This window comes from Vicugna pacos, chromosome 26, assembly GCF_048564905.1.
Source record: "Vicugna pacos chromosome 26, VicPac4, whole genome shotgun sequence".
In the NCBI taxonomy this organism is placed as follows: domain Eukaryota; kingdom Metazoa; phylum Chordata; class Mammalia; order Artiodactyla; family Camelidae; genus Vicugna; species Vicugna pacos.
The window spans coordinates 3,139,123-3,159,449 of NC_133012.1; the positions used below are offsets into that span (position 1 = coordinate 3,139,123).

General features: G+C 43.8%; 1 protein-coding gene across 3 annotated transcripts in view; it reads left to right on the forward strand.

Moving 5' to 3' along the window:
- Positions 1-20,327, forward strand: part of SLC20A2 (solute carrier family 20 member 2) — a 92,230-nt gene that overhangs the window by 17,410 nt on the left and 54,493 nt on the right. The window contains exon 1 of one of the 3 annotated variants that reach the window (XM_072950161.1): positions 13,037-13,334. The exons of the other annotated variants lie outside the window; for them this stretch is intronic. The gene's annotated coding sequence lies outside the window, so the exon portion shown is untranslated. Of the gene's footprint in view, positions 1-13,036; positions 13,335-20,327 lie in introns of those variants that run through there. 3 annotated transcript variants of the gene reach the window in all.

Genomic DNA, 20,327 nt, shown 5'->3' on the forward strand with positions numbered 1-20,327 from the left:
TTTGGTTCTGGTCAGATTTCTTAGTTTCTGGATACTTTCTCTTGATAGATTAGTGAGTTAATGTCAGTTAATTTCCAGTTAACTTGCTCCTTTTGGGTATTAAGTTGGGCATTAGATAGGAGAGTCAATTATTTTAGAAATGGATTAGATGAATTCTAGTGACCGGAGATGGCTTTCATAGGTCCTAGAATCCTTAGCAGGAGGCCAGTCGATGGGCTTTCTGAGGGTCCAGGAACCGTCTGATACTGACTGCAAGACTGTGTGCATTTTACTGCTTTCATCCAATTTCCAACAGGGCTGCTGCCCGAAGAAAGGCTAAAAATTGATAATATATCAGAGAGTAGTACTTAGCCTAAAGATTCTGTAGAGGGATCTTGGGGATCAAAGGGAACTGAGTTCATCACCGATGGCACGTTTGAATCGCAGTGTCCTCTTTCTGTAAAGATCTGGGTGGAAAGAAGTTTATTTAATTTTCCAGACAACATCAACCTGGGAGAGATGAGTAACCCCACAGACAGCAGACTCCAGATTCAGGATAATCCAAACGGGCTGTCCTGATGTTCCCACATCAGCAAGACGAAGCGTGCTAAGGGTGAAGCACCTGCGGGTGTTGAGGGATGTGCTGATGGAGGACCACCTCCCGCCCACCTGAGACGACAAGGAGCTAGGGGTTTATGACTGCAGGCTTCTGTGAGTCTCCCTGTGACACTGCTGCTGAAAATAGGAGTTGGACCACTCTTGAGGGGAATATGTTTATGCCTGTGACCCATGTTTATGAGAGGCGTTAGCAGGGGAGGGAGACGAGGAGAGTGATGGGTTGAGAAAATGAGGTCACGTGAAGAGTCACTGGGAAAGAAGCTGGGTTGTCGCAGTGGAAGGAGACCAGGTGGGTTGTGGACTGGGAGGACCAGAAGCGTGGAGCGCTGGTTTGTGTGGCTGTACAAGTGCTCAGTGAACGTTTGAATGAATGGAAATTACAAGGCAAAGGATTTTGACTTGACGTAAGCTCTGGTGAGAGTTCTTCTGTGCTGGGCTGGGCGGCCCTGGAAAGTAAGGACTTTAATTGAAGTGGCAGGCGACCAGGACAGGGGCTGGAGGAGGAATCCCTGCTCTAAGTGAAAGGTCACCCAGTAGGACTTCAAACCCCTTTTAATTGGAATGTCCTAATTTCCTCTCTCAGGAGACAGTTCTAGGATAATATTGTAGGCTCTTTTCAAGCACTTTCGTGGAAGGAATGCTTTTAACTCCAAGGCTGCGTGATTGCCAGTTACAGGTATTTCAAAGGTGCTGAAAAGTTGAAACATAACATATTCTGATCTGAGACCGTGGCGCACAAGTTATGCCTCTGTGAAACCTGAAGCAACTAGTCTAGACTTGCAGAGTGTGGTTTAAGACTATTTTTGTAACTTTAGAGAGGAGAAAAGCCACATTCTTTTCAAGCTACAAAAAGAGAATAAAAAGGGAAATTTCACCATTTCCTGGCTCCGTTGTGGCCTCCGGAAGCATAGGACACTATCTCCATTAGACTAATTGTTCTGAATTCTGACTCAGATGATGATAACACCACATGGAACTGTGTCATGCCTGGCATCTGCTTAGGCCTGCTCCTGAGTCTGCACGCCGCCCCGTGAAGTGTCTCTCTCATGCTGCACGTGGTTGAGAGGCAGAGGTCTCTTATTATCCCTCAAATGATTGAAAATATAGAAAAATCCTTTAGGTTATGGAAATGGGTAAATATTGGAAAAATTGTTTATATAAAGCTTAGAAAGAAAAAAGAAAAAAACCCCAGTATCTCCTACACCTTCTATCACCACGGCTCTGACTCAGCTCTTGAGTGCCTGTCTATTTTTTCCAATTAACAGATATTGTCGCCGACATGCCTTGTACTGTCTCGAACACAGCCGATCTAAAGCTAGTTTTTCTATCCCCACCCCCACCCCTTCCTTCTCTCACCCTAAACCTACTTCTGCTCCATCTTCTCATCTCTTCTAATTAACGAGGGCCGCTCTCCAGAGGTGGTACCAGAAGGGTACACCACGAGCTCTGAAATCTTCCTGTCTGGGATGAAATTCTTGTCCCTCCGCTTCACGCCGTGTGACCTTCGACAAGCTACTTAATGTCTCTAAATCTCTGTTTCTTCAGGAATGAAATACATGTGATAGCAACCTGTCTAACAGACTTGGGGAAATTCAATGAGATAAGTACACGTTAGAGTGACGTTAAGGGCTGAGTGTGGTTCCGGACACTTGGGTAAGCACACCAACCCATGTTAGTTTTACAACTCAGGCCAGAGGTGTCGGCGTCCCCCTGAATCCCTCTGCCTTCCCCTCACCTGGGCGTCCTCGGCGCTATTGATCCACCTCAACAGTCTCTCCTCTCCCCAGTCACTGCTCACTGGTCAGGGCTTCTTAACTTGAATCCACTACTCAAAGAGGTTCACAATCCCCTGACATTATAGGCACATTTTGTTTGGACATACATGCATTTTTCCTGAGGAAAGTGCTGTTAGCCTTATCTCTGATAAATACAGGTCAGTGACCCATCAAAGTTTCCCCTCTACTGGCTTCGCCTCATCTCCCGTCTGTAGTCAGTAACCTGTAATTCACCTTCCGCCTCTGGTCTCTGTGCCTCTGACCTGCTCTTCACACCGTTGCCCAGGTGACTGTTTTAACATCCTTACCTCCCCATCCTGCTCAGTCATGTTGACTCTCTGTGGTCTGCAGTGACAGTTCTCAGCCCAGCCACGTACTAGAGTCTCATGGGAAGCCTTTTAAAAGACACTGATGCCCAGGCCCCACCCCAGACCAGTTAATTGATGCTGACAAATACCAGACATCGATATTTTGTTTTAAAGCTTCCCAGGAGATTTTAATACACAGCCAGAGCTGAGAGCCTCGGGCTGCAGGACAGTGGACTAAAGAGTTACCGTGGCACATAAGGAGCACGGCTCTTTCAGCCTGATTGTCCGTCGTCCATGTCCTGTCCCTCACACTCTGGGCACAGACTTTTTGCTATTCCCAGAGCACGCTTTGCACTTTCCTATCTCTGAGCTTTTGCCTGTGCTGATCGCTCTGCCTAAGATGCCTTTCAGCCTTTCTGTGCCTGGTCATTTCCATTGCAGACCCTTCCCAGAAGCCCTGAAGATAGTCGCAGCCCTTATTTACTTTTTTAATTGAAGTATAGTCAGTTACAATGTGTCTGTTTCTGGTGTGCAGCATAATGTTTCAGTCATGTGTGTACATACATAGATTCGTTTTCATATTCTTTTCCATTATAGGTTACTACAAGATATTGAATAGAGTTCCCTGTGCTATAGAGAAGAAACTTGTTGTTTATTTTATATATACTAGTTAACGTTTACAAATCTCGGCTCCCGATTTATCCCTTCTCTCCCTCTTTCCACCCCTGGTAACTGTAAGTTTGTTTACTATGTCTGTGAGTCTGTTTCTGTTTTTCTGTTTTGTAGATAAGTTCATTAGTGTCTTCTTTTTTCTTTTAGCTTCACATATGAGTGATATCATATGGTATTTTTCTTTCCCTTTCTGGCTTACTTCACTTAGAATGACAATCTCCAGGTCTGTCCATGTTGCTGCAAATGGCATTATTTTATTCTTTTTAATGGCCGAGTAGTATTCCATTGTATAAATGTACTGCAACTTATTTATCCAGCCATCTGTTGATGGACACTTAGGTGGTTTCCATGTCTTGGCTACTGTAAATAGTGCTGCTATGAACATTGGGGTGCATGTGTCTTTTCAAATTAGAGTTCCCTCCAGATACATGCCCAGGAATGAGATTGCTGGATCAGAGGGTAAGAGTGTTTTAGTTTTTTGAGGAATCTCCATATCATTTTCCATAATGGCTGCACCAAACTACATTCCCACCAGCAGTGAAGGAGGGTTTGCATCCCTTACCTTTGTACGAACTCCTTCTTGGGGCCTTACACAGTATACTATTTTTCCCTGCGTTTGTCTTCCACACCACACTGAACCCCTAGAAAGTAAGACCCTTCTTTATTTCATCTCTCTTGTGCTTGGCCCCAGATCAGGAAGCTCCCTGAGCGTCTAAAGAGTGAGTAATGGGGAGTGTGAGCAGCAGCTGCTCTGGGAACCAGGAGACTCCCAGGGTTGGGGAGCAAGTCAGTGCGACTGTACCAGATGTGGTGAGGAAGTCTTGGCGGAAGTTTATCCCCCGCCACTGCGTTTTTATACTTTTGTAAAAAGGAAAGATCAAAGCATACAAAGTTTCTCATCTGGGACCAGGAAAGTGGAGTCCAGCATTGAAAAGGCCCCCAGATGTTGTTGAACATAATTGAACATAATAACATGAAATCACACCGTATTTGTGTCCTGAGACGGTGCCGAGCTCTCCAAGCGAGAGTTGGAGAATCAGCCCTCGTGGTGATGGGATGGCAGCGGCTTTTTTCGCCCAGTGGCTTGTCCTAACTTAGTTACTGATTTAAAGATACCCTTATATGGACAGTTCTCCAGACGTTACATGCTTCTAATTTTGATCTCCCCTCTGGCCTTTGTGTTTTAGCTGCTCCCCGGTCCCTCTCTTGGCTATTTTTAATACTTTTTTTTTTCCTTCAGCCTGTCTCAGAATTGTCCAGCACATTGTAAGGAACCATAACTGAAATGTGATTTATTCCTCCTGTTTCTTCAGTGCCCAGAATTAGTTAAATTTTGAGAGAGATGACTGTAGCAAATGATCTCAGAGAGATTCGTTTGGATCTTACTTGGGGGATGTTTGGGGTTGTTTTATCTGAATTATTTCTCCTGAACACTGAGCCACCCCTACACTCTTAGGAGAAGAGATGGCTTATTTAACACTTAGACAGAGAACAGTAAGTACCAGTCTGGTGTCATGATTTGTGTGTATATAATTCTGATATGCTGTGTGCGGACGACCAGAATACCCTGTCTATGTGGCTGTTCATTACCCTGTAATCCAACATCATGTCTTAAAATCGGTGATAAGAACAAGATTTTTCTTATTCAAAATCAAAATGTTAGCTGGAATTTATTAATATGCTGCTCTTCTACCCTTCCATTGTCTTATTTAAAAAGAGGGTTTTTTAAAACTTTTTAAAGTTGAAGTATAGTCGATGTACAATATTTTATAAGCTACGGGTGGACAGTATAGTGATTCACAGTTCTTCAAGGTTCTGCTCCATTTATAGTTGTTATAAAATACTGGCCATATTCCCCACATGAAGCCTTAGAGAACTCTGGATTTATCAAGAACCCCTCCTTTCGATGGAGTTTACATGAAAGGATCTTAATTTGTAAAACTAAAAAGAAGAATTATTTTTAGTTATTTTTTTAAGAGCATTAAAAAAAAAAAACCAAACCAGATCTGACTCAAAGGGCTGGGAAAGGCACCCCTCCTGGCATACGGAGAGACAGGAATCGAATGTCAAGAAAGAGCAGAAACCAAGTTTTACAGTGCAAGCGTTAAGGTCTAAAACGGGTAGCTGTCCCGTTTCACGGTCCACAGTCCACCACAGCCACCCCAGGGCTGTTTGCCCGCCCTTCTTTTGGTGAAGGAACTGGTCTCTGTGTTTCTGAGAATGGCCTCTTGGATCATTACAATTACTGGGCTATTATAGTCCTAAGAGCCAAGTTGTTAATCCTTCTGGGTTTTTGCTTATGGCTGCTACTTTGAAAAATGAGTAGTCACTGGAGTTCTTTTTTAAATGCAATACAGAGTGCTTGAGAGATACAGACATGTAATGTACATTTATCTCAAGACGCCAGGCTTCCTCCTCTGCACTGAACTCACCCCCAACTGGATTCTTGCAGCCAAGTGAAATGAGAATCTTAGGACAATTTCAGCTCTTTTCATTGGAGGGTGATTTTGAACTGCTTACCCTAAAAGTGGCTATTTCTCAGTGTATCTGGTTGGGAACAGACTACATCCATTTACAACAAAACTAGTAAGAATTAGAAAGCAGATCCTTGATTTCCCTGCTCTTGGTAAATCGGTACCAAGTGTGGTGTTCTCCCACACACGTAGGCATCCTGTGAATGTTTGGAGACTGGAGAATGGGATACAGGAGCCCTGGGAACTTATTTGAAATTATTCATAGTAAAACTGGCAGCTTTGGGCTGTTATTAAGAGGGTCCTTTCTGAGGGGGAGGTGACGAGGCTTCTTCATTGATTTCCGCTTGGAGGAGGTGCTGGGGATTGAACCCAGGACCTCCTGGGTGCTGAGCATGCGCTCTACCACTTGAGCTATACCCTTCCCCATTAAGAGGGTCTTTTCAACCTTACCCTGCAATTTTCCTTTAAAAACCCAGAACCCCAAAGTAGGTTCTCTCCTATGTACAGCTGATTCCAACAGGAATTCCCCTTCGTTTTTTTTTTTTTATTTTAAATTTTCTTTTATTTTTTATTATTTTCTTTTATTTTTTCTTTTCTTTTCTTTTTTATGTTTTATGTTGTTTCTATTTGTATTTTTCAGTTTTTGTAGTGGAGGGACTGGGGATTGAACCCAGGACCTCTTGCATGTTAAGCATGTGCTCTACCACTGAGCTATTACCCCCACTGTTGTTGTATATAGGTAAAATATAATATATATTTAAAACACATCCGAGCCAAGAATGGTTCTGAGTGCAGCACGTGCACTAACTCATTTATGTAGCAGTCTGTTAACCTGCCTATGGTTGCAAAGCCAGTAGGAAGTGGCTTTGGAATTTGAATGAACCCATCAGTATGGCACTAATAAAGACCACTCCTACAGCCTTCTTTCCTTAGAAAGTCTTAAGTGTCAAGTTAAAAAGTAGGATAGCCCTGCCCCTAAAAAGATGGTAGATGCTCTTGAAGTGGTCTTGATTGCTTGTGAAGCAGCGTGGGTTGAAATAACAGAAATTAATATTTAGTGCCAATGTACCAAAAGATTTCAGAAGTTAATAGCTCGTTGTTCGATTCTTAATAGTTTTCCTGTAATTGAATGGAGTAAATTGAGAAGTGGGCATTTATGATCAGCAGTTCAAGACAACTCGTTAATTCAGATTATTTTCACCAAGGCAGAACTGACAATAACGTTTGATTTGTGGCAGATGGAATTTTTACTTTTGCGTTGTCTATAAAAAAGGGACAAATAATAATAGTATAAGATTGCAGGAGAATTTGACTTATTTCAACATAGAATATTTTCAAGTACTTTCAAGCAGTATTTTTTAAAATATAGTCTGTTAACTGTCTTTAGTATTTTATCTTAAAAATGGAAGAAATTCAGCTGAACATTTTGTTAGTAGATTCAAATAATAAAACTTTGCATTTAATAATATTTTCGGTTTCAATACGTAACTACTTGAAGCCTAATTAGACTGGAATTAATAAGATTTTGTTAACTCACCTTTTGAGTTACGTAGCTTTAAATATCATGTCTTCCCCCCCAAATCTCAAAGGAGAGGGCATTTAAGGTTTCTTGTTTTAGATTAGCTTGAGTACTAATGAATTACAGAGGTTCAGATTGTACTTAATAAGGCTACACTGCTTTTCCCAGTGAAGGTGTGTCTATTCCCTAAGACAGCAGGACACGTTTGTTTGAACCTGACAGCCATGCTGTGTCTGTCTGGCAATTTCAAGCCCAGCCTCTTACGTGCGGAACTGCTGCCCCAAGAGAAAGGAGAAGGACCAGTCTCTGACCATTTAACCGAATGGAGGCTCGTGTTGGAGCCCGCGAAAACACGTCTGGCCGTTGTGCTCCAGCGCAATTGTCTGTGAACTTCAGACGAATGGTGAACTGTAAAAAATATATTTAAATATATTTAGCACTTACATACAGGCTCTGTCCTGGTGATCTGTATCTGTATGTCGTATTCATACACATCTGTCTGTCTTACTGTGTACACGTGAACGTGTGCGTTTATTTAACAGAAAGTTTATATATTAATCACCATTGTTCTACATGCTTTACAAATATAAACTCATTTAACCGTCATAATAACCCTATGAAGTATGCATATTGTTTATGCCCAGTTTAAAGGTGATGAAACTGAGGCAGTGAGAGAGTGATTGCCCAAGGTCAGCATCTAAGTGATGAGGCCAGAAAAAACCTGAGTTCCGCACTCTCATTGGATACTTCATAGCGTAGACTTGGAGAAATTAAGGAGTTTTTCAGTGGTCAGAACCGCTATTGATTGGTGGAGCTGAAATCCATTCCCCAGACATACATCATAGCCTTTCTTTTTCTCTGTCTTTGCTCATCTTATTGGTTCTGTATAGGGTCCTTTCCGCTCCTTTTGCTGTTGAAAGCTTATCAGCAGGCAGAGGCTCAACTCACATGTCCCTTTCTCCAAGATACCTTTCCCAGCTAACCCCAGTGGAGGCTTCTTCTCAGGTTTCTATTGGAATGGATTTTTACCCTTTGGGCTGCTTCCTCATTACTGTTACATGATAGAAGGTTACATACACTGTCATGTCTCCATCAGTTTATAAGCCTCTTGAGGGCAGAAGTAGTCTTGGGCATCCTGCCATTCGTACAAATCTTGCAGGTGCTTGGGAGTTTCGTAACAGCAGGAAGCAACTGTTGAACAAATGTTTGTTAAATGGATGACTGTTAGGAATGCGCGGTGAGGGTAAAATTTCCCCCATAGAATTCTAAGATACTTAAAAAAATCAGCTCTGTTAAAGTAAGTACACAAACAACAGCAGTAATGATCCGGCCTTTACTGATACGAACTGTTATAAATTATGTGGAATTAGCTCTTTATCAAAGTCTTAAAAAAAAGTCTTGAAGAATTTACTACTATGTATGTATATATTTTTTAGCTTACAAAAAATACTGAAGGAAAAATGATTTATCCTTTTGAGTCAGCTTTCCCTGTTCGTGTGTGTGTAAATTGGGACTCTTCATTCATTTCTGAAGTATTAAGACAGACTGAACAGCTGTGAATGGTGTACAGAGGGAATCCCTCTGAAGGCCAGAAGGAAGAAGTCATTTTTTTAGCATGTGGAGTTGTAGCATTGAAGGCCACATATATTTGTTTCAGATTATAGGATAGAATAAAAGAGCACTTAGCATTTTAGCAGTTTTATAATCAGACTGTATCAGTTTCATTTCAGCCTTGCTTAACATGATAGTTGATGTGACAGCATAAAATGTAGTCATCAGAATTGTGAATTTTTTATAGCTTTGTGAATCTTTGAGACTAAGATGTAAGATAGATGTAGATTAGTCTTACAAGATTTCATTTGGAGGGAAAGGGATGGAATGTTACAGGCCTTCTGAAGATTGTATATCTGCAAGCTGTTGCTGCGTAACAAACCATCTAATTCTAGCCCCTTAGAAAAACGAACATTATGGCTCTCGATTCCGTAGGTCACCCAGGTGGCTCTTCTGGTTGGAGCTAGCCCGGCTGGTCTGTGCAGTTAGCTGGTGGCTTGGCTGGGGCCACATGGCCTGAGTTGCCCTATTCCCCACCCCTCCAGCCCCCCCAGTAGGCAGTCATCTTGCTGGCTGGGGCAGGGCTTCGGCAGCAGATGAATGTGAAGATGAGCAGCCTTGCTCCACGTTGGTCTCTCAGTCTGAGGGTAACCAGGGCGCACCATGCCGTGGTCTCAGGGTCCGAAGCCCAGCAGGGGAGGGTCTGCACTTGCTGGTCTCTGGGCTGTGTTTGCTGCTGTCCTGCTACCTCATGGTGTGGATACCAGGAGGTGGGAGCAAATAGGGGGTTATTTTTCCACCATCTACCGGATACAGAATTTGTACCTACAGTCAGTCAGTGTCCCCAAGTTCTGATCCAGCCTTAGACTCTCAACATGCACTATTATTATTATAAAGAAGAGCTGAGCAGGCTGTCCAAGCTACAAGGTTTTCAGAGGGACAGTTTACAGACCCTGGGTTTCCCTGAAATACTTCACAGTCGTTTGAAGGCCCTTTCAACGTGTTGTTTCCTTGAAGCTCTGAACTGTAAAAGTAGGGAGCCTTTAATCCTCACTCAGGGACACCCCACACTGATGTGCAGCGAGGACCGCACGGGTGGCAGGAGGGGCGTGGCCAGAATGGAGCCGCCATCCCCGCCAGGGAGTCCTCACGCTGCCCCTTGATGTGGGCATCGCCAGCCCTGTTTTACGGGCGAGGAAGCCGACTCACAGGTCAGCTGAGCCGCCCGAGGTCGCGTGGCTGGTAGGTGGGGGCTGCCTTTTGACCCCAGGTCTTTCTGACTCCGCAGCTACAGCCTGGAGAAGAGTTTCTCCCCTAGTGGGCAGGTGATGTCTTTGTCAGCACAGATCCTTTGCTTAGAACTTAGTCATCCTCTGGAACACTGGGAACCATGAGGAAACGTGACTTTTCCCCCCCCTTTCTACTCTTTCCCGACCCTGCACCTTCACTACTTGGAGCAAATAACCAGGTTTGAGTTGAAACTGATAAATAGCTCAGTATGGAAACTTTACTGCTGGTTCAGAAGCATGTATTTGCCAGGGGCGGGGGGTCTGTCCCTCCCACTCAGACGCGAGCTCCTTGAACACAGAGACCTCATCTTTCCTCTCTGTGCCCCCAGCACCTAGTCCCGGGTACTGGGGACATTCCAGTACTCGCTCCAGTACTTATGACTCTATAACTGGAGTCCAGGCCCAGAAAGAAGCTCTTTTCTTCTCCCCCCTTTTGGTCGATTCGTTCTCCTTTTAGACCTTTCTTTCCCTTTCCTAAGCCGGTTTCCTCTTCTCTCTGAGTTCATTAACTTGCCGTGTCTCCCATCATCTCCTTGGCCATGTTTATAGTCAGGGCATGTTGAAATGATAGTACCTTGGATCTATTGAGGTCAATAAAAATATTGTTATAATTGATTTCCCCTGTCTCTTTTCAGTTTTTTGATGTGACCAGAGAACTTTAAATTACACAGGTAGCTGCTCCAGAGGGTTGCTGTCTAGGTTCGTTCATTAATGCGAGTTCATGAAATGAGTTGTTTCTGTTTTAATATCCTGGATCTGCTGGACCGAAGAGCCCACAGGTCACCGCCCTCCACTGGCACAGCTCTGCCTCCCCCATCACCGGCTGTTCATGAGGACGAATTGGAAGGAGTGACCTTGCTTTTAAACGATGCCCAAGGATTTTTTTCTTTTTCCCTCTACTGTCATAGGTGCACCTGGAACAAATGTGTGGTTAACTCTTCAATTCTTTTCACGAAGAAAAAGGAAGCAGCAGAGTGACTAACTTACATTGGAAGATACACTGTTTTCTTTGGAAAGTTTTGGTTCTTGCATTTTGGAACAGGTGTGGCCACTGTTAAAAGTGGAGTCGCACTCAGCCTGTTTGACACGTGAGGAGTTGGAAACCTGCTCAGCATCACCCGCCTCCAGTAGACAGGGGGAGGGGTCATTGTCCTTTGTTTTCTTCTGAGGCTTAAATATTTACGGCGTATTTGCTCTTTCTTTCTGGTTTAGGGAAGAAATAACGTTTTGGCTTAGAGACTCTTTGAACTGTGATATATCAGGATAAAGATAGTTGTGTCAAAAACAGCCTCCTGATGTCTTTTTGGTGTTAAGAATTCTAGAGCCAGTTTGCCCTGGATTCTCCGAGAATTAATCACGTTAATCAGAGGTCAGCCGTCGTTGGTAAGTGCCAACAGAGTGGGGGTCCTGCCTCCAGTGACTCTGGCTGGGGTGGTGGCCAGAGCACACTGGCCGCCGTCTCGTGGGGGTGGACCAAGTCCTGGCTCCATCCAGCTGCCTCAAGTGCTGGGGGTGGCACGCCAGACCGGAGCCAGCAGTTTCCGTAAACAACTGGGAGCAGGGTGGGGGGCATGCTGGTGGTTACCAGCTCACAGCAGGGAAAACCAACCCATTCGCCACATTGCGTGGCATACCACAGGTGGACAGGGCTTTGAAAGGACACGGTCAGGTCCTGTGGCTCCGTGTGGCAGGATGCCTGCCTGTACTGGAGAGTCAGGGAGGGGGATGGCCCCAGAGCTGAGACCTGGGGTTTGGGAGTTGAGTCAAAGAAAGCTCTGGAGATCGAAACTGACATATGACATTTTAAACTGAGGAAAACAAACAGCTCTGAAAAGATCTGTGGGATTATAGCTAAATAGTTAATACGGAAGACATGTCATAGAGCAGTTAGGAGGAGGGCGCAATAATCCCTTGTTGATTCAGAGGGAAGCCTCGAATGTCCCTGTGTACCCATCTGTTTAAAAAGCAAAGTGGGATAATGACATCTCCCAGAGATGTTTGGAGATTTGATTAATGTTCGTAGCATGCTTTGCTATGTTTCATAAAGTGTCCAGTAAGAGCAAAATATGTCATCAGAACTTAAATGTCTATAACAAACTAGTCTGAACCACCGTGAATGGATATTAAGCAGTTCTGTGTCTTTGACTCAAGTTTTACTTAACGAGACAGTTTATATTTTTTCAAAGAAAGTTCCATGTTACTTCAGATTTTCCTTTGAATATCAGCCGTGTACTTGGAGTCTTTAACTGTCCAGTTGAGCCTCAACACGCTTTATGGATGGTCTGTCACCTGCAGAGGACAGTTTACCAGTTCCGGCGAGCCAGGCAGTGAAATGCACTTCAAAATGCTTCTTACCTAGGACGGTGCCTCTTGCGAATATTTGAGATGTTTATTGCCGGTTGTAATTTATTAGTGAACCTGTATGCTCATAACTCCTTGGGAGGTGCAGAAGACAAAGCCAGAAAACAAGTAAATGAAATTAGTTCATCATGTGTCCAGAGGGAAAAAAAAAACCCTTTCATTTAAGGCTATTCATCGATGGGCTTACTGGTGTGTGTGTTTGATGCCTGTTTAATTTCACATCATACCACGTCTGATCGTGCTGTTTAAATAATCCCACAGAACATCCTTTAACTTGGTTTTCCCTCCTGAAGAGCACACAGCACTGCCACCTTGTTGCCAAAGTCCTGTCTGCTCTGAAAGTGCTCAAAAAACCAAGTGAACGCCTGTGGTGAAAAAGAGCTTACTCTTTCTCTTTGTCAGTACTTGCGAAAACAACTTAAAAGAAGATAGTATTATTGGCCTCAATTCAATAATTAGCATAATCATGATGCTATGTATTGTTCCCCAGAGCACGCCCCTTGGCCAGATCGCCCATTAAGAGGACACCGATGTTGTCCCAGTGAATAAATCCCCCGCACACATGATGCAGATCAGCGAGTTCCTGCCTGCTGCGCCGGTGCAGTTAATTTTAGCCGGGGTTTGTTCTAGGAGTTGTAAAACTGTTTACCCAAGTAGAAGTTAGTAAGCTGAAATGTGCCTTTGCGGCCCGACGTGAGAGGAGGTCTATTTTAGACTTCAGATTGTGCTGGTGATCGGGAAAGCAGCCTTCTGAGAAGTTGCAGCTCTGCTTTCCTTTGAAAGGGCTTGTAAGTACTGGGTGAACTTTTAAGATTTCTCTTTGCTCTCTTCTCCTTAAATCTCCCTAATGTTGCTAACAGAGTCCTTGTTTTATCTCTTGGGAAAACTGGAAACTCCGGGGTGACTGCTTAAGAGAGCGCTAAGAATGGTGGCAAAAGGTTTTTCTCTTAAGTGGACCCTTCTGCAGGAAACCTGTCTCACTCAGTTTTCCCAAGAAGAAAGTATTTGGTTCTTACTGTTTTTATCTTCGCAAAAGCAGTCTGTAGATGATTACTTTATTTTATTTGTAAAAATATTTGATTAATGGGATGGTTGTGTCATTGAACTTTATTTTCTATGGTAACGTAACTCCTACAGAGAAAAAAAAATGTTAAAAGTGGATTCCTGTTACATCATACTTACTTGTGAGCTACAAGTTTATGGGCAGAAATAAAGGCAATGGCAAATATAATTTTGTAAAATGTGTATATAGTTGGACAGTTTTTTGGGTTTTATTTTTAAGGAGGATTTTTGTGTTTAAAAGTAGACCTATGCACTCCTAAAGAGAAGTCCTGAAAAAATAAAACACATTTAGAAGGAAGCCTTTGGAAAGCAATTGAAAGCATCCTCTGGAAAATTTAGTTCTCAAAATTTAACTGAAGTCATGAAATCCCCGAATCTTAACTGCTCTTAATTTAACAAGACGTTGCCCACTGACATTTGGACTGAAGAAAACGATAAAGATTTTAGTATAGAATATTTTTAATTAAGTCTGAATCACCTTGCTTAGTTTGAAGTGTGTTTTAATTCAGAGTATCCTGACTTCATGCCAAACAAGTTGCTTAGAACACGGAATCAGGCATTTCTTTATCAATTGTCACATAAAGTCCCCCCTCTGGGAATGTGGATTTTAATGAAGCAGTTCTGATGGGCCGGGTGGTAACTGCTGGCCGGGCTGCGTCTCCATCATCTGTGGGCCTGGAGGAAGGCATTACCCTCAGATGCCATTTTCCGTTTGGAAAGCTTTATTTAAAGACCTCTTTGTTATGATGTATTGTCTGATTTTAAATCCTAACGACCCGAGGTGCCAACAATGAAAGGAAATGTTTCAGTGGTACATTTAGTAGGAAAAGAATGTAAGAGGGAAAAATAGAACTGAGTTCTTGGGCTATTTTTAGAAAGAAACTTAAAAAAAAAAACTTAAGTTTTTTGTTATTGAACAGAAGAGAAATTTGCAGTCCATATTCATTGAAATGATACCAGAAAAGTCTGTCATGTCATCTTCAGCAGTAAAAGAGACTTTTGTTCCAGTATATCCTTCAGAATGTATACTTTAGCCAAAGAAAGTTAACGTTCTTATTCTTGCTTTTCATTGTTAATAAGGCACCATGGGAACCTCAGTGGAGTGCTCTTAAAGGCACACTGCAGTCGGATATTAGATAATTTTCAAGCTATTTTTCATCTGCTCAATTGTAGTTTAGTCCTGCAAAAAAAAAAAAAGAAAAGAAAAGAAAAGAAAAAGCTGTTCAAGATTAATTCAGTTTTTAATTTAACAGATAGTAGTTTCCAAAGATGTATTTCCTACGAGGCAGCTTGCATTCTTTTAGGAGGAGCTGCTAAAACGCTCATAAACACATTCGGGGTGTTTGTTTCCATGATTTATGTGCTGTGAGAGAACGAGATAGGCGAGGAGCTTGCTTCCATTATGTCAGTGTCAGTGTCAGAATTTCTCATGTTTGCTGCTCTGCCCTGCCTGCTGTTCACCCCGTGTACCTGCTGAAGTGACACTGGTTAGGAGAAGAGGCTCTGTGGACTAGTTGTGACCTTGGCCTTGACAGATCCCAGTGAGCTCAGCCCCGAGTCACCAAGCTGGGGGTGGTGTCCAGATGCTGAGAAACATAGGCAGCTGTGTGGCTGCACCTCCCGTCCCCAAATCCCCCCCTCCCCCCCGGACTTTACCAAGTGTGTCTCATCCTCCAGCCCTGCGGAAGCTGCTTTCACTGGCCACCCGCCCTCTCGTCCTTGTCCTCCCCCTCTTAAAATAGAGCCCAGAGGCTCTGATGGAGCAACTCCTGATTGCAGTAGATTTGACTGTTCCTTCATCCCTGGAGAATAGCCTTCGGCTCCGAAGCTTTGCGGGGTTTTCAGGGAAGCAGAGGGGAACCTGTTCTCTGGGTCCCCCTCATCCACCTGCAGAATTTACTAGGTAACTGCATCCCTCGACGGGTATCCGGTTTGGAGAAGCTCAGTCATCACCTCTCTAGAATGATCTCTTATTATTTAACTGAAGTGCCATCAGTTACAGTGTGTCGATTTCCGGTGTACAGCACAATGTCCCAGTCATGCATATACACGCATATAGAATGATCTCTTTCAAGAGGAAATTTTGTCGGAATAGGATTTGTGATACTGAGTTTCAGCTGTTTTCACTGAAATGAAGGGAGGGAGTGGGGAACAGCTCAGTGGTAGAGTATTTGCTTAGCATGCATGAGGTCCTGGGTTCAATCCCCAGTACCTCCATTAAAAATTTAAAAAATGAACCTAATTACCTCCCCTCCCCCCCAAAAAAGCAAAAAATAAATAAGGGGGGGAGGGTATAGCCCAGTGGTAGAGCACATACTTAGCATGCATGAGATCCTGGGTCCAATTCTACTTAAACCTCCATTTAAAAAAAAAATTGAAAGAAAGGGAGCGGTGGGTAGAGGGGTGTCCTCTGCTCTGCCCGTCTTTGCCCAAGTAGCGGTAGTAGGACCTGCCCCTCGGCGGGGGTGCGGATTGCTCCTGGAAATGCTAGCACTGCTGTTATTATTTAGCATGTATTAAGCGCCCCCAGAGCACATCACACAATGCACAAAAGAAAGCATAGTTCTTACTCTCCAGGAACCCACGTGCTCCAATTAGGCAGTCCACAGAGCCTGTGCCCCGACAGACACATGAAGTAAGCTGTTAGAGCAAAGAATGTGAGAAGGAAGAAAAAACAAACAAGATGGGGTGGGGACGGTCGGGGTCGCCCCCGGGCCAGCTTTCAGTTCATCTGGGATTCAGGCGGCTGGTGGTGCCACTGGGCACTGCTTCCCAGCCACTTCCAGCGGGGGGGGGGGGGGGGGGATGAGGGAGAAGGCGGCCCCCGGCCCCAGTTCTCTGAGATGACTCCCAGAAAGGGAGGAGACTCAGTGGTTTCACCTGCACCTAGAACTTTTATTCCACAGAAAAGGAAACTTGATAGCATATAAAAGCCAGCAAGTAGGGGCGTGAGGAGGGTAGAGTGCATGCTTCGCATGCATGAGGTCCTGGGTTCAACCCCCAGGCCCTCCATTAAAAATAAACAAATAAAAAATAAATTTTAAAAAAATGAGCAAAGGTTAAAAAAAAATGGGATGACAGAACCAAAGACAAAGATCTTAAAAAAAAAAAAAAAGCCAATAAATGGAAAAAGTATCTTTCTCCATAGAGTGATACTGGGTTAGAAATCTGAATTTGGGTTCCAGGTTTTCTCTGCCTTGTAAACTGATAACGCGATTGAGCAAGTCACTTAACCCTGCTCTGGTTTGGGACATTGAGTCAACTGTTAAATTAGTTAGAGAAGGGCTTTGAGCTGCTCAGAAGAAAGGCATTACGAAGGTCCCCTAAACATCCCCGCAGCTCATAAAGCAGTCAGCAGGACATGAATCAGAGCTGAAAGGCAGGCTCGGGTATTGGAGGTGAATAAACAGGATTCTGTATGCATCTGTGAGTCATTCTCCCTTTATACTCAGCCTCATCCCACCTCTGGCAAAGGATCTGGATCTAGTTCACAGCTCCACGACAGAGACTTGGAGAGAGCGCCCCAGAGAACCTCAAAAATGATTAAAGGGTTGAAAAATAATGCCTATAATAAGATGTTAGGGAACTTCTGTTATTTAGGCTGGAGGGAAAAAAACTGACCAGGGGACTCTTGAATTGCTACTCAAGTATCTGTGCGCCATGGTACCGGTGCACGGGGGCTGGTCTGTTGAGGATGTCAGGTTCGGTGAGAGCTGTGGTCCTCACAGTGCTGCCACAGTTACCCTCTGCATCAGCACCACCTGGGAGTTCGGGAGAAGTGCACCCACGACCCCTTGATTCAGAAACGATGGGGGTGGGGCCCAGGAGCATCTGTTTTAACTAGCCCCCCAGTGATGTGGATGCATGCTGAAGTTTGAGGACCACGCGACCAGATACAAAGATAACATGAGGGATTTGGGTACCAGAAAATGTAAACTCTTTCCCTGGAGTCATCTAAAAGGGGGCTCATATTTGTTTGCAGTGTTTTCAACATCCTGTCTGAAGCCAGGAGTTAAATAACCTCTCAGAGCCCCCTTCTAGCCCTGACTGTGCTCTGGATTTCCTCTGTCACTTAGGGAAAATTAATCGTTAACCAAGAAAAATTTGCGGTAAACTTTTCTGAACTCAGTTAAGACAGTGCCCATTTCGACAGAGGACCAAATGAGATGTGGTGATGGTAGTAATACTGTGTTATCAGATGCATCCTCCTTTGCTTCATCCCCGTGTTTTTGAGTAGACTCTCTCCTCCCCGTGTGACTTGTCATCATCCACCTGAAGGGAAATTGAGGCAGAGGTTAAAGTGAGGAGCCTTTGATGGTAGGTAACCCATGATCCTTTTGTGTCCCAGATGGCTGCCTGGATCGGCCCCCATGCTCGCAGAGCCCGTCTCAGAAGAAGGGTGGCTGTAAGGAAGGTTTGACCCCACCCCATTTCCCCCCTCTGTCACTTCCAGGGGAGAGGTGGGTCAGCAGGCTGCCGAACCACCTGCAGGAGTACCGTCTCTCTTGGCTGCCGTGGGGGATCCTTCTGACACCGTGGAGGCTGGGGCATTAGGGGACCTGAGTGTATTGTGTTGGTGGGTCTCCCTGAGAGGCAGAGGACGGGATACACGTAGTGGGCACTTGATACAAATAAACAGTTACTGATTCAGTTGAAATGTTCAAGGCCACGGGAGCTCTGCCCTCGCCTGCATAATTAACGATCTCGAGTCAGGAAGTTGGCAGTTCCCACCATCCCCAGTCCAACCAGTCCAAATACTTACTCCTAAGAGTCCTTCTTCTCACCACCACCACCCCTACTTTGTGTATAATAGAAATGCATCATAATTTAGTTGTCTTTGCCCTTTTGTATAGTGTTTTTTTCCTTTGTGCATTTGCTCGAAGGAATCGTCTTGGGTCAAAAACCCAAACTACCGGGAGGGTGTCTGTTTGTTATACTTCGTAGAGCGTTTAGTACAATGAAAGCTTTCTGTGATCTGAAGGAAGGAGGGGTTCTCTGAGGACATGATTTGCCTGCGCTGCCTAGAAAGTGTCACCCAAGGATCACACTGCTCTCTCCAGAGAGGACGTGCCCTGCCTTGGCCAGGGCGCTCGGGCCCTGATGGTTCAGCCCTGAGAATTGGGATGAATAGAACCCCTTGGCTTTTCTAGCTGGAGTTAATTACGCATTTGCAGAGCATTAAAAATTCCTGCAAGCGAGGGCAGCCTGGCTCAGACTCCAGTTTGCCTTGTAACGGGAGATGGAGGGATAAAGGTGGCAAGTGTATATCCTGAGTTTTCAGACCTTGTTACGGTGGAAAACACTGACCTCTCAGACCTGAAGCCACAGGCACGATTATTTTCTACATCTGCACCTACGTGCAGAGTAGGTGTCTCCCAAGTCCTGAGGGCAGAGATAGCTGACGTTTAACACCCTGGATTCGTCCCTGAATATCAAATACTGTCTTGAAAATTCATGAACTCTCAGTGACGATCTGTCCAGTGTTAGAAAACTCCCAAGTGGCTGGTTAATTTGGTTCTTCAGGGGAGCAGGCAAAAGGCTGTTTTCCTTTCTATACCAAGAGAAATTACTCCACAGTCATTCTGTTGGTATTCCACCCTGGCAAAAATCATTTTGTTTCTAAAATCAGTTGTATCTAGTCTGCAGATGTGTCATTAAAAGTGAGCAAGCGGCTTGGGATTAACTTTGTCTCATTATAGTTGTTCAGAAAATTAAACTTCTTCAAAAGGAGAGAAAAAAACTCCTTTGCTTACTATTAGACTACACAAGAATTACTAATCTAATCATTCAATAAAATATCCCCAGAAACAACCTAGTAAGGTGCTAGTTAAATAATTTATGGTGTTACCATATAGTGCCACACCCTGCAGCCATTTGAAATGATGATGTCAGATCTGTAGTGAGTAAAACCAGCAGGTTACAAAATACACGTGTATCACCGCGTTTTTTAAATGGAGGACATTTTTTTAAATGGCTTAATGGTTTTAATTCCTTTTTTAAAAGGAAAGACTGTATATATATTATATATATGTGTGTGTATATATATATATATATATATATAAAAGGAACACTGTGCACCAAATGTAAATAATAGTTATAAGATGAGTGCATGTGTACCATTTTCCCTTTGCTTTTGGCCACCTGCATTTTAGATTTTTTTCTTCCATGAACATGTATTACTTTATGGAATAATGAAAAACCTTCCTTTCAGAAGAAAACTACTGTAATTCATGTTTATTTTCGACTTTCATGTTTTATTAAATTCACCACTGGCCTCTCCATGGCTTCCATCAGTTATGCCTACCCCAGCAGATAAAATTAGTCCACCAAAAAGTGCCCAGAAACAGTGGTTGTTTTGCATTGGTGGGCTAGGAGCGTTTTGCCCTGGTTTACTTTCTGCTTTTCCGTATTTGCAGAAAATTTTAAAAAATATATTGTATTTATTTATTTTATTTTGGGGAGAGGTGATTAGGTTTGTTTATTTATTTAATGGAGGGACTGGGGATTGAACCCATGACTCCGTGTGCTAAGCATGAGCTCTGCCACTGAGCTGTACCCTCCCCCTTTCCCCCTTGTATTTATCTAAATTTTTATCTGCACACATATTATTTTTACAGTGGAAAAATTCAGCTTGTCTTCCAGGCAGAGACATGAGATCTCGGCTCTTAGGGGGAGACCCGCCCAGACTGATGTGTCGTTACTGATGCAGGTTCGTTCTG